The 15,104-nt window shown below is 44.7% G+C and overlaps 1 protein-coding gene across 1 annotated transcript in view; it reads left to right on the plus strand.

Moving 5' to 3' along the window:
- Positions 1 to 15,104, plus strand: part of NEXMIF (neurite extension and migration factor) — a 172,625-nt gene that overhangs the window by 105,463 nt on the left and 52,058 nt on the right. The window contains exons 2-3 of the mRNA XM_074835357.1: positions 2,079 to 2,139; positions 9,012 to 9,146. The gene's annotated coding sequence lies outside the window, so the exon portion shown is untranslated. The remainder of the gene's footprint in view (positions 1 to 2,078; positions 2,140 to 9,011; positions 9,147 to 15,104) is intronic.

Genomic DNA, 15,104 nt, shown 5'->3' on the forward strand with positions numbered 1-15,104 from the left:
TTTTCAGTGACACGGGGATGTTCTCCAGCCATCACCTGACTGCAGGACCATACATTTCCAACGCCATTCCTGAAAGAAGAGGATGATTCGTGGACGACGACCTCTGTGTTGCTTTTCATTTATTGTAGTGTAAAACGAGAAGCTGCCATTGGAACGTGTTATTTTTCACACTCACGTAAAAGGTAAACAGCGGTGACTGCAGTCAGGAGTAAAGGGGTGAGGCTGAAGCACTGGAGTGCTCCTCTAATTGGGATAGTTAATGTAGTTGGTCACTTCGGTGCCTGACAAGCAGTGCAATGGTACCTTTGTCTCTTGTTAGAAGAGATGATGGTGTTTTCAGGGTGGATTTCATTTGCTGCTATCAGAGAAATGAGGTTGTGTTTAGTGACCATTGTTAAGGCATAGCATCCCTGCCCGTGATGGTGATTACGCCTGGGCGCTGTCTGGGACGTAGATGCTGACCGGTATGTTGCCACCGTGCTCCATCTTTGTAACGTGACAGTGAGAGGGCCCTTCTTCCCTGCTGCTGAGCTGGAGGTGATGCTGTTTAATTTCCATCTATCCTGCTTCCATCGTACTAGGATAGATGGAAAAGCCAGGTAGACAGATGAAAGCCAGGTTTGCATCTCTCATGCCAGTCATTGCAATAAAGGGGAGAAGGGGATGAATATGTCTGATAATAATAGTGTTAATAAGAACAATCAGTTCAGCTGAAGGAGGCAGCTCGTTGCATCAAGGGTCAGGAGTAAATGTTTTCCCCATTTCCTACATTGTGCAGTTGAACAGGAGCAGTGTAAGGTTATTTTATTGTTTCCAGGAGTGCTGGACCCAGCCACCCTGCTGGAGGTCGCATGCTTGGCTTGCTGCATCATTGATCCAGCTTGCTATAGCAAATTCTTTATTCTTCTTAAACGTGGACTTGCACTTAGAAAGCAAACAATCTTTTAACATTCCTGAGGCTGAAAGCGGCAAAACTAGTGGCTTTCGTCATCAGGGATGCTGTCTTTGTTAATCACTCCGGGAATAATTTGTGAATCCAAGGGAATGTGCTATCCAACAAAGAGGGTTTGAGAGCAATTTTTTTAAAAAAAAAAAAGGGGAAAAGGGGAAGGGATTGCAGTTTCCTGTGCACTGGATAATTGGGGCTGGTTTCTCTGCAGTCGCTGCAGTTACATGGCACTCCCGTGACTGGGTTTGGAAGCTGAATGTGGGTTTCCCTGATTCACACTGTAAAGTTTCCAGTTTGGTCTATACTGGCTAGCATCAGTGTGTTGAGTTTGTCGGCTACCTCTTATATGGTGGTTTTGCAGTCATGGATATTTGCTTATGACAGATAAACAAAAATAACTGCATTGTCTTTCAAAAAATGTCGTGTCTCATTAAAATATCAGCATCACGTACGAGATTGGTTTTGTTTTTAGAAATGCTGAAGTAATGGATTTTTGCATGAGGCTTTTCCCCGGAGGAGTCTCCGGGAGCGCGGAGCGTGTTTTAGCTCAGTCTCTTGCGTTTGATTTTTGTTTTCTTGCAGTTGTGGTCTCCTCTTTTACTACCCTTTATTTAAAAGGTGTTTTAGTAATCCCACGTCACGTGTGGTGGGTCATTACTCTGACTGGTGGTGCAGGTCTGCAGTGCAGAGGAAGAGGTGCTCCTGGGTGGCTCCAGAGCATTTTCAACGTTGACCTGGTGGTGTGGATGGGACAGTTTTGATGCCGCTTTTCAAATAGCATGAAATTGGGCAATAATGCTTGCTCTGAGTTAGTGCTTGGAGTTGTCCACCTCCTGCAGTTCAGCTGCTGAAAACTGAAATAACAATGCTACGCTATCACAATTTAGACTGAGAGTTTTCCCTATCCCAAGCCGAACTTTTCCCAAGTTGCCTGCAACTTTTCTGTGCCTCAGGCTCTTGCTCCCCGTGCTCACAGAGGCAGAGCCATTGGATGCTGCCGATGCGGGAGATTCAGGCGTGTGTGCAATGTTTGTAAAGCCTCGGCTTTTCTGTTTCCCGTAGTATTGTAGTTGTCCCTTTTGCAAGGACTACAATGAGAAGATGACTTTCTTATCATTATTTTTTGCAGAAAGAGCCTTCCGACTCCTCCTGAACCTGCGAATGGATTTCTCAACCTCCAGTCATCCAAGGTGTAAATGAGATAGGAGAGGGGGCTTTGCATGAATCCTATCTCCCTGCCGGCAGCCCACTGTCTGCCTGCTTAGTTTTGCATTTCTCTTCCATAGCATGGATTTTTATTTTTTTTTTGTAAATGCCCACCAAATGTGTTGCTAATTATTGCTGCTGCCGAGCCGGTGCTGTTGTTTGTGTTGGGAGGTGCAGCCGTTGTGCAGCACGAGGGGCAGGGACCCCCAAATTCCGAACAATCATGATTTACTGTGCAGCTTGGGCAAAGTGCATTTGTTGCCTTGGAAACAAATAGCAGCAGTGAACAACTAAATGAAATTTATGGAATCAACTTCAATAAATCTTGATGATAAATGTGCAAAAACATACACAATTTGATGAAGATCTACAGTATGCAGATGTGAAGGATGATAGTAAGTTATATAACTGCTTCGGCTATGGTTTTGGACTGCCACAGTCATGTTCCTGTAATACGGGCTTTTTTGTTGTTTCTGAGGAAGCTGTCTGTTTCTTTTCATAGATATGGCATTTAATTTTAATTTCCAGGGTATCTTTTAGTTTAATTGGCATGCTGGATGATTACAGTGTGTTGTTTTGTCTTTTGCAAATCCTGATTCATATCTAACTCAGGATAAAAATAAAATTGAGAACTGTGGCAATCTAAGGGAGCAAAAAGTGCCATGTCGCACGCCTCCAAGAAGGGTGCAAAATTTCACAAATTGATTAAAGCTTTTATGTAGGACATCTCCCTAATTCCTTGTATGAGCCTTTGTGTTTCACAAGACAGGGACAGGTTAGTGATTCTGTAGTTACAGTTTAGCTCTGCAGAAGATTTTTTTCTCATGTGGAAAGGTCTCTGTATTTACCCGTGCAGAGGGACAGGGTGGTTTTTTTGTATCACAAGTGATATTTTCTAAAATTGATATTTTTTGTTTCTGGTTTGACCTGTGGATCAATAAGGGTTCAGGAATATCAGTGGACTTGTCTGAAGACTATGTTGTAAACCTTTAACACAGCCCTTAATGCAATTTGATGTTTTTCCATTAGTTCCCTTACCTCTTCTCATTACAGGGTCTTATTTTCACAATTTTCTGCTTGGTCAGGAAGCACAGGGAATCTTTGTTTCTTCCTTTCATGGGGCTTTGGACCCCAGCTTCACGCTTCAGTGGCGGTCGAGCGGGTGGCAGCTGGCAGAGGGTTGCACAAGGAAGTATTGCTCCCTCCCGCCTGTGGTTTCTGCTGCAGCTGCCCCATTGGTGAACTTGGGGGGTCCCATGGGTGGGACCCCAGTCTGATGGGCAGGGCTATGGACATTATTATCTTTAGGAGATTGCCTCCCTATATCTCAAGCCAGTTTCTCTGCAGAGGCATTTTTTTCCCACTGTGCCTAATTGACGCTTTGGTTTTGATGAATATTGAAGGTCTACCAGATGGACTGGTCATATCTTACCCTTGGCTCTCCCTTTTCCTTCTCTTCTAACCCTTTCATCTTCCTGGCTTACTCCTGGAATAAGAGATTGTTTCTGAGAATAAAGACTTCATGTTAGTGCTATCCTCGGACTATCAGCAAGTAAAAAAAAAAGCAAGTTGTAACGCAGGATCTTGCTACTGCCTCAGTGTGTGGTTTGCTGCTGTTATTTCAGATGCACCAGTTTTTCTTTGTTACTTAGATCTACCCAGATTCAGAGCCAAGCCCTTAAGTTGCTAAGTATCTTCCAGCCCACAAAGTCAGCGCTTCACCATGTCAGCCGTAATATGTTGTACAGATTTAGAAAATCCCTACGCATGTTAAGTATCTAGCCTGCGAATCATCCCAGGTCTGCACTGGTACCGGCGTTTGCAAAGCGGCTCTGCAGAACCCAGCGCTTGCACAGAGATCATTGCGATGCATTTTAATTTATTTTATGCTAGACGTACTCATAACCTTGGCTGGGATCAAAATTTGAGTTTCCCTTAGATCAAGGTGTGGAAGGCTGTAAACTTGAAGGGCTTCCTTCAGAAACTCTGTGCACGTGTGATGGTTTCTAAGATGCGCTCTGATGTTTACAGAGCACTGTAGCTCTTCCCATTAACATACAACTGTATAAGACAGGTTGAACTCCATTAGGAGCTAAATTTAGTGACTCGCTAACTTCTTTTTGATATGTTTTTATAATTTCATTGTATTATGACACTTGGTTTTAAATTTGCATGAGTAAATGAGCCTCTCACTAAGTCATGTAAAAAGATTTTTCACTTATCTACCATGAAATAAGACATTAAAAAAATAGTGAGAGTAGAAAGCAATGTATCCTTGACATATTTAGTTTACATTTTTTTCAACTGTGCTGACTGAACATTTCTAACTATTAATGATACAATAAAGCTGTTTGTACTGCTCTAACAGGCTAAATAATTTCACATTATGAAGACATTTTGTAATTAATTTAGTATTTTGTGAGGGAACTGTATTTTTGGAAAATAGAAATTTACATTTAATTACATTCACAATTCGTATTGTAAGATACAGCGAGTGAAAACCGGCCTTTTACGGTTCACCTCGAAACAGTAAAGTCCAAGGACATGATTAACACTAGCAATCAGCTTTAACTGGGATTTCCATAACTTTTTTAATAAGCTTCCTGCAGCATTGCTTAAAAATACCCCTTGGTCAGTGAAGCTCCTGCAGCTGTTTGAAGATCAGACCGCACGCCTTCATCCCTGCCATCACAGGGAGTTCCACCAGCTTCTGTTTCACTAACAGGGATTTATGGTCTTTTTTTAAAATATATCTGAACTTTTATTCAGGATAACCTTGGCAAGACCTGAGCAACTTTGAGATCTGCACTTTAAAGGTATTTTTCCCCTGTTCTTTCCTATCCAAGAAGAGGAAAGAGACCACCCAAGCTTCCACCACCGGTGGTTTTGGGGGATGTATCTGGGAGAAGGCCAGGTGGTGATGGGGCGAGAGTATCCCTTTGTTTCAGATGGGCAATGAGCAGCAAGGACATGGTGCTGATGCTTTTTTGGTCCTGACCTGGGCTGAAAAGGTGAAAGTCCCTCTGTTAATTACCCAGCTTCTTTGCTCTCTCCACCTCTTGACGCCACCAGTTTTAATCTGTGTTATTGATTTTTTTTTTTTACACCCCCCCCCCCTTTTCATTAATAGTGACAGATGCTTTTAATTAAAAAGAAAAGACAAAACAAAATCCTGAGTAAAACAAAAAGAGAATATTCTAATTTGGCATGACATTATGAGGCAGAATGGCTCCTGGCATGCAAGGTACGGAAAAGGTCATCTTCCACGGCTACAGCCTTTTGCAACGGTGGAATTAAGTTCAAACTCAGGCTGGTTTTGAAGTCTTAAGTCTCTCCAGGGATTCCTTTCATAACATCTTCGAACTGGATAACACTACAGTAAATGAAATACACTGCACTGGATTAAAGGGTTATTTCCCCTGTGTGTCAAGCTGACACAGAATACCAAACCTCAGGTTGCCTCCGAGTTGTCTCTATCTGCTGATACCCTCTCTGCTTTACATAACAGCTCGGAGTTTTTGCAGGGAAGTTTTGCGATTATTTATTCGGCTTCGCCGCTTGGTGAATGCAGTACAATTTTATGCAGCAAGGAACCAAAATAAAGCAACTAAATGGGAAGAAATTTAATGGGCTTAAAAACGTGAAGGAAGCAATTTAGGGAAGAGCAGAGCTGCCCCTTCAGGTCTATTATGCTGCTCTATAATTTATACTGAAATACAAAGTATAGATCTCTCTGCATTGCCACTCATGTTTAGCAGCACAGAGCTTGCAATAACAACAAGGTATGATATATGCTACTGTGCTCTTATCTGACTGTACCAACAGTTAAAATTTGTTAAGGATCATTTGCAATGTGTTTTGTTGTAGAACAAATGTTCATTTTGACTTTGAACTTGGTGTATGCTGTAGCTTGTGCAGATTGCGTTTAGCACCGGGTAACCAAACCACTGCCATCTGCACAGTGCCAGGGACCACTGTGGCTGAGCTCCAGAGCACGTCCCTCTGTCTCCGCACTGGGGAAAAGATGTGTGTCTTTAAATATTGGAGCATCGGCTCCTCCAGCTCCATCGTGGCATGCCACAGCCGCCCGCCCCGTACCTGGGGAGGAGCAGTGGGGTGGCAGGTCAGTCCTGGGGAGGGCACCATCTCCAAGCTCAGGGTGGCAAACTGTGGCAGGCATATATTGAACCCATTCTGAAACTGCAGAAAGTGTCATGGTTCTTCCTTTCCCCCACTGAAACACTGATTAAAGATCACTCTGAAATTATGGGGAGCCTGTAAAATGCTAACTGTGAAATAACTTTTCTGAAAGTGAAGAAGAAGAAAACTATTTCTTCTCCCTCCTTGCCTCCTCCCATTTTATTTTGTCCCAGGCAGCCCAAGGCTGGTTGTGTCATATGGAAAACTGGAGTTGTCTTGTAAAATGTATATATAAAATAAAATGCATCCTCTGTGTTGTTGATACATTTGGAGTTGGTAAAAATAGGGCACTGTGCTCCATATGTCAGTGTGTGCCTCTGGTTTCTGTTCTCTGTATTGAATCTATCTTCTGCCTCTGTGGCTTGGCATCCTCCCACACGGTGGTTTTCTCTGGATGTACTTATGGCTACCACTGGAAAAACCACCACCAACTGCTGCTCCTCTCAACCAACCCCCAAAGCCCTCTCCTGACAGCTTACGGGATCGGTGAGGGCTGCTGCCTGTACTGCCTGCTCTTCACGAGGATGGGGAGAGGCTGCGTTTCCTCTCCCCAGTCATGCTCTTGCTCTGCTGGGCTAATTAAAAGTTACAAACGTGGTTTGTCTCTGTTAGCTTTTGGGATAAGGTGCAGTCTGGCCGGGACCTGTACGCTGACCTTGGGCTCTGTGGAAGTTGTTCCAGCAGGAACTGTGTGTGCTGGCCGGGGTTTCTGCTGGTGCGCTCCTCAAGGAGGTGTCTCTACAGGCATCAGGTTCCTCTGTTTCCAAGTGTTATTCACATATAAACACCCACACACATTAAAAACATGTGGGAAATGATAGTTTCAGGTTTCTGCTGTCCGTGAGTAATTCAAATCAATGGCATTTTTAGATTTAGATTTACCTCTTACTGAACAATCCGGGAGGAGAAGCAAGGGCAGGGGATTCGCATGTGCTGCTTTTCTGGGTTGGTTGGAGGTATCCTCACGCTCCCCGCGCTGCAGCCTCTAAGACGGTCTGTGTCTTTCCAGGAGGTCTGAAATCTCTCTGGAAAAGCTGGGACATATTGAAAATATGTTCAGAGCTTTAGCACTTCCTCCAGATTATTTCTTCAAGTATTTAAAAATATATTTTATAACACTAAAATAAATGTTAATGAGTCTGCATTGCTTATGGCTAACAATAGTATTTCTATTTAAATACAGCAGCCTAGCGTTCAGTGGTGGAGGAGCTGGATGAGATGACCTGGCTTTTTGTTTCTGACTTGATCCTTGATGTCTTGAGCAGTTTTATTCACTTGTGCTTTACTTTCTCCATTCTGCTAAATAGCAATGAAAAGCTTGCTTGCTTTGTTAAAGCACCTAGGATTTATCAAAGGCCACTGGGCAAGTGTTAAATACTGAGCTGGTTATAAAAAGTGTTATTTAGTGTTGTGTTTATATCTCTTCAATGTTACATGTATTTTTATATACTACTTGTGGTGACCTTTCTGCTTTTCCAAACAAATAAGGACAGTCTCCTTGACTCAGGGATTTTATTGTTTTTTTCCACTAGCAGGCGTGGCATCTTCTAAGTAATTTTGTAAATACTCTTTTTTGGGGGTGCTTTCAGTGTTTGCGCTGGGGCTTGCGGTGCTGGAGATGCCAGTTGCATACAGAAGATGGGAGAGTTGTCATGAGTAAAATAATAGCATGGAAGTCCGTTCCTCTATCTTCATTCTTTTTTTCAGTTACTTACAATGAAATTTTATTTTAAGGATCTCAGCCTGTCATGTTACATGGACAGCGATCTGGAGAGGCAAGCGGAGGGGAGCTAGCCCAAGGCACTTCACCTGATGAGTCGGCAGCCTTAGAGAGTCTGCACAGGAGCAGGGCATAGAGTCAGTGGGGAGAAAGGTGTAGGAGTAAATGGGATGGCAGGAATTCAACCTTGGCATCGTGTCAAAGGCACCGAGCCCTTCTCTGAGCAGCTGCGTACCCCGTGACTGCGGGAAGCCAAATGGTTTGTTTGTGTGTTTACATGGATATATGTGGGTCTGTGTAGGGAAAAACCACTTAGCAGAAATTCTGCTGTTAAAGCAGATGGTGGGAGATTAATCTGGTTTTTAGGGGGGTACTTACTGTTATGGTGACCAAATTATTATTTTCTTCCTGTGCTGGGAGTCCTTTCATCATTACAGGGTATGGGTGAATTGTGTTTCTTGAAACTTGGCTCCTTCCTTGCTTTCTCAAAAGCAGTTGAACTGATGTAGTATTCTGGGAAGTGAAAGAGTGTTTGTCAGGTTTTGTTGCTGCGGTTTTGCTGCTCAAGCCTTTTCCAGGTGGTCCCGTGTGGTCTCGATCCATCTCAGTTTTGCATGCAGCCCAGTTTGGGCAGCTACCTTGTGGCCTGCCTGCCAGCCCTCCTGCAAACCAATGGAAGCCCCTCGCTGCTGTTCAAATGCTGGTTGTTATGCTAGATTTATTTTTTTTTTCCTTCCATTTTAGAAATTGCTCTTTTTTCCCCCCCCCGCTGTATCACTGACAGCTGCATTCTCCTTGACAGTTGTGATATTTGTATGTGTGCATAAAAACAGTAGGAAGCATTTATGTAGGTGTCACTAATTTAATTTAATTTAATCTGATATGTATGTATAGAGAGGACTGTTCTGCACTAAAGTGCTTCTCTTTATTTTACAGTCTCCATCGTCATCAAATACAACTCCTTTCATTCTCCTCTTCCATTCACCTACCCAAAGACCAAATCTGGAAATAGTAACCAAAAGAGAAGCCCACGTCATACACAAAGCAGGGAAAGGTTGAAATAATTTAAGGGTAAGTAATTTTTTTCACCCTTCTTTTAACCTGAAGCTTCGTGTGTAAGTGCAAGGCTGCATAAAGAAGCTGTTAAGCATATACGCAGCTGCTTTATGTGCAAAGTGAAAAAAATGACTGACGTGCTGATTTGGTGATGAAAGAAGGGTATAGCAGCACCTTTTTCAGGTGAGAAGGTGCCCAGAAGGGCAGTGTGCTGGGAGTTTTGAGTGTTGGTACTATTTCTTCTCGCCCTGGTTTGATCTGCGCTCCTACCTGGGTGAAAGTGGTGGTTCTGCACAGGCACGTGGTCGTAGGCTGTGCATGGGTTTGGCTGGTCTGAAAGAGCTTTCCAGTTGAGAAGGAGCTGGGAGTTCAGCTTCCCTAATCTACTGAAGAGCTCTTTTGTCATTTCCTTATGGTTTTTTTCCACTTAAAACATTACTCAGCTATGGTAGCGAGCTGCGGTAGATCTGTTTGCGTGGTGCAAGATATTTTGGCTTGCTGTTGCTTTCTGCAATCCCCTTGGTTTTGTGGGCTCCGTGAGCTTTTCCTGGAGAACAACCTGGCGGTGCCTGCGCCAGCATTTTCCGAAGGAAAACGTTGATGGGGGCTGGAGGAGGGACAAAGCTGAATGGCAGAGCGAGGAGGGCCTCTCGGTGGAAATGTTTGCCTTAAGGCTTTTCTTTTGCTGCGAGGGTGGAGAATAAGCTAGGAGGAGATAGAAAATCAGCTTTTGTGAAATTCAGAACCCTGGCTGAAGCATTAGTAATCTCCAAATGTTAGGGAATGCGTTTTCCCACCCTAGTCCCAGATTGGTGCCTGCATATATTGCATTTCCACACATGTTCTTTCGTAGATGGACAGGATATGCATCCGCTTACATTTGAGAACTTAGCTTTAAACATCTGGGTTTTCTGGTTTATTGCTGCTTTTTTTTTTTTTTTTTTTACCCCTGCAATGTTTGTTCATGCAAAATTCATATCTGGGAAGGGCATCTTAAATCCCTGCTTCTGAGTCAAAAAGGGAAAGTATGGAAGTGAAAAGAGAGATTGTATCATTTAAGAAATATGATTCATGAATTAATCCTCGTCTGCTACACCATCTGTGGCATGTGTTTCAATACAAAAATCCTGTTTTTATATCTCTTTAAAAAGCTTTCTTCTTGCTGGCTGCCTGAGTTTTCTGCAATGCTAATGGGGAATTAGCTTCTTTTTGGGGAGAGAGTGGTGATTTTTATTTGCAGCCTGAGCAGGGGGCCCCAACCTGTGTCCAAGCCATAGGTCATCGAGGGAGACACAAAGCCCTGGTTTTTTGGGGGGTGCCAGTTTTCTGTGTGACGCCGTGAGCCTGACTTGCAGGCAAAGCCCGTATGTGACTGCTTTTTGCACTGGAAGCGTGGCTGGGTCTCCTGGTGCCGTGGCAAGGATAGTGCGAGAAACGGGCAGTTATGGGCAGGAGTTGCAGGCAGCTGTCTAGATCATTCTGCACAGGAGTGAAAATTAAGTGGTTGTTTCTAAAAGTGGGCTGGCTGGGTGTTTTGTACTTGGTGCTCTGGAAAATAAAGGATTGAGGTAGTACCTATCCTCTGTTTCCTAGTAATGTTTTTATAATCTCTTTGTAGATACAGAAATAGGGGGGTTGCCCATCATTGCCCCAAAGAGGAGCTGCTATGCTTTATGACTTCATGAGAAATGGGGAATGACGGGGCACTAGTGTTTTCTGAGGGTGTCTGGAAAAGGGTCTCCTTTTTCTAATTTGATTCCTTGAATTGTTCTCCAGCTTTTTACAGGGAACAACTTTCCTTTTTAAACATATTTCTCAGGTTTCTATTCCTTAAGCAGTACACCTGCTTTGCTGCTGGAGTCAGACCCAAGGTGTGTGAGCCTTTTTCCACCTTCACAGACAGGATCCCCGAGCAGGACAGCATTTCAGCACGTGCATCCATCATCGATCCCTTTCCTGGGTTGATCCCTTCCCTGGACCAGGGCATCTTGCTACCTGGGATTGCTCCATCAGTTTTGTCCTCTGCTACATGTGGGATGCCAGTAAAAGCTTGAGTGTTTTTCTCTTTGTTCTGGAGGAAGATCCTGAGGTGCTGCAGATGGTGTATGGCCATTGCCCTTGCCACAGCTCATGGTGGCCTCAGCCCGTGGCACGGTGATGCACCCGTGTGGCCACAGCCTATTCTCTGCCCGTGTCACTAATGTACTGTAAGTACAGCTCTGGTGAGCTCCCAGGCACTGATAACGCTGATAGATGGAGGTTATCCAGGAACTCAGTACCAATGGTGAAATATTGCGGGTTTATTGCCTTTCCATTCATTTTGTTTTCACGCCTTTCTGCCTTCCTGACTCATTGCCATTCGTCCTCTGCTTGCAATTTCTATTTGCTGTGGTAACACCCACTGGACAAGACGAGAGCATTGCAAAGCACTGATGCTTGCAACTGCTTTTGGAGCTTTTATTTTTTTAATTGAGCATCTAAAAACCAGGACAGGTGACAAAGGAAAATGCAAGCGATGCCTTTTGTCGGAAGCATGAATAAAGTATTAAAATGAAGGAGGAGCAGAAGAAAGGCCTCTTACATTGTACGTAGCAGGCTGGCATGAGGAGTTGGGCTGAAAAGACCTGCTGCCATCCCTGTGTCTGATGTAGGCTCTGTCCCCAGAGGCCTCCCGCCTGAGACTGGCTGCTGAGACGGGGTCGATGGTGGGAGATGCTCTGCCCTGTACCCAGGTGCTGAGCCCATTTAGGTTCTTGCGTGGTCCCTGAGAAATGTTTTCCTTTTTCCCTCTTCTGCTTACTCTTTGGGGAACCCTTGGATGTGTGGGCACTTCACAACATGAAAAGTAAACTCCGTAAGCACTGAGTACCCCAACACTACTATAAATAGCTGCATGTTAAGGGAAGATAATGTCAGCGGTGGTTCAGCAAATGTTTAACCCAAATTGGAATTAGGCTGAATTACATGCTTCTATATGGAAAATACTCGCAGGAATGCAGACCAGAATCGGCACCCAGCTTTCTGTCCATCTCACACACAGACACACCTTGTCTTTCCCAGCTTTTGCTAGTAACTCTGCCTATTTTCTTGTATGCCTTTACAATATGCTGCAATTTTGCATATTCCTTAATTGCTTCAATCATTTTTTTTAATGAGTTCCTAAGCTTGTTGGCCATTCTTTGTCTGCTCCGTCCTATAGTCTGGGAAGCAGAGGTTGTTTCCTTGGGTCTGTTCTGCAAACCTCCACCTCTGTCAGGTGTGCACTGCTCCCTCCTCTGCTGCTGCACAGGCAATCACATTGCCATGGTCTCTGTAAAATGAGGGTTATGGACTTTGAACCTTGAGAAGGTCCTCTGCTTACTTACGTGGCCAGCAGTAGCATTTTACAAAAAACTTTCAGACCTCACAGAAGCTCTGCTGGTAAAAAAAACCCAACAAAACCAAATTCTACCAGGAATGGGAAAAGAATAGCAGTCCAAGCATTTTGATAAGCATATTCCATTAGCCATGGTTTTTACTTTTTATTTTAAGCTCTGATTAAAATTCAGCAGCTTTTATTTAAAGAAAAAAAAAGAAATGTTTATGCTCAGCGTAGGCCCTTATTTCCACCACAGCGTGAGTTGGTAAATGAGGGGCTCCAGTGGATCCCCCCCGGCTTCTCCTCCCTCCCTCTACAAGGTCCCCCCTCATCAGCGAGGGTCCTCGCTCATTAGTGGCTGTGGCTGGGTGGGTGACGATGCTCGGTGGCAGAGGACACGTGACGGCAGCCGGTTTCTTGTGGGAAGCTAATGAAGAGATGAGAAGCATCGATTCACCATCTATTTGTTAGGACCCCAGTGAAACAGCTGTTTGTTTCTCATAAACAATTATGCCAAGACGGAAATTGGCTTGTGTCTGTACGTACTTTTTGGATGGGGAAAATTAAGCAGTAATAGCTGGAAAAATAATATGGGCTATGAGATAATAGATGCCTAAGGGATAAAATTAAACAGTACTTTACAACGAAGGAAGAGGTTTTGGCAATAAATAGTTTGCGTTTGACTTCCTTTTGTTTGCCAGAGGACTGATGTTGTTTTGGAGAGGTTGTCCTGGGATGTATTTTCCAAACAGACACAGGAAAATAGTGAAGGTCGGGGTTTTTTTTTGGTTTTTTTTTTTTTTAAATTCTTCCCAAGAAGGGTGGTGCCAAGGCTGGGGTGCAGCTCACACCATCTCACTGCCAGCGTGTTGGCTGTGACAGGCACGTGGACACCAGGTCTTTCTTTGAGCAACACTGCCAGTGCAGGATGTTTAAAAGAAAACGGCAAGGTTTACCAAACAGAGCAGGAACAGGAGTTGTTTTAAATGCCATAGGGAGCCCAAAAAGCTCAGGAAGGAGAGGCGGAATGTTTGACACCCTGACAGGGTCCGAGCAGAGTTTATTCACAATATGCATGTGTGCTGGTGTTGCTACTTGGCTGGCTTTGGTCTGCTGCAGAAGCCTCTTTCCGATAATGCAGTGACAGTGGGATTTTGTTTTGTTCTGCCATCCCTCCATTACATGCTTTTCTACAACTCCTCTGTGAGCACCTTGCTAAGGGGGGATAGTTTGAAAGTGCCATTTTCTCCATTTCAGAGGGTTCGTACTGCCATCTCCTTCAGCTTGTGCATAGGGGTTATGCAGAATTTGGCCAGGCAAACGCCTTGGTTGCCTCTCAGTGCCAACAGCAAACATCCCCGCAAGCGGAGGGCTTGCCCTCTGCTGCAAGTTGCTGGGGCTGCCTGGGCGCTGCCACAGGCAGGACTTGGTTCCTTTTCACTGCGCAGGGAATAAAAGCATGGTTCAAATGGAGCTGCAAACCCTAATCCCACCTGCCTGAGGATGGATCTGGGTGCAGCAGGTTGAGATCCGAGTCTTTGGCCCAAGCTCATCCCTGCTATCACCTTTTAATTTCACAGAGCTCAGGGAAAACCTCCCCAACAGGTAGGAGAATTTCCCAGGTGTGTACGGGGCTCAGGGGAGAGTCCCGAGGTGCAAAGTGCCTGCCGTCCCCATTAGCTGAAGTGGGACTTGGGGGTGCTCAGCACCTCTGCAAATGAGGCCAAACAGTCTAGTGCATTGAAAATGAAATCATTAAGTTGCTGTTGCATTAAGACTGTTTTTATTCATGGAGTGTAATGTGATTCATTTGCCCTTTTGCTCTCATGTTGAGAAGGCAGTCATCTAGTATGCATCGCTGGCTGCAGGGAGAGCTGTATTTATTTATTTTTTTAAAATTTTTTTTGTGTGTGAGGGAGCAGACATTTTCATCAAGTGCAAAGCAGCCACAGAGTTGAGACTTGTCTGTTTTCTCGGTGGTCTCAGAGGCTGGTGCCTGCCACGCTCTCGCAGCCCTGTTTGTGGGAGCATTTAGCTCAGCTCATCTCTCCCTCTCTAAGCCTCACGGCAACAATCCTTTTTCCTGCTCCAGCCCCCTGTGCTGGGGCAGCGCTGGAGCATTGCAGGTGCATTACAAGAGCCCCTGCACCTCGTCCAGGGCCCGGGCTAGAGGCACGAGGGACACGCTGGCTCTGGGGCACATTGCCGAGGTCTGGGGGCAACAGCATCCTTTGGTGTCCCAGTGACACCAAGTCCCTGCCAGCCCCTTGCAGAGGGGTGGGTTAAGCTGTTTACCAGGGATCTATAGGTGCCTTGGCACCCACAACCCCGGGTTTATGGATGTGGCACGGAATCTTGCCAATACATGGTGGGATGCAGGATGGGACACTGCTCCCCTTGATGAACTGATTATAAACAGGTGAAGAAGATTGTGGGTTCTTGCTGCTGCAGGACGCTCTTTGCAGTTAACTGCAGCCAAGGGAAATCATTCCTCCTTGGGGTTAAAAGAAGAAACGGACCAAGTGAGGGAAGAGTATAGAATACAAAAGAATAGAAAAGATGCAATTTTTAAAATGTTGACATGAGAAGCATTACTAAGTCACTAATTCCAAAAG

This window comes from Strix aluco, chromosome 10 (assembly GCF_031877795.1).
Source record: "Strix aluco isolate bStrAlu1 chromosome 10, bStrAlu1.hap1, whole genome shotgun sequence".
NCBI lineage: Eukaryota > Metazoa > Chordata > Aves > Strigiformes > Strigidae > Strix > Strix aluco.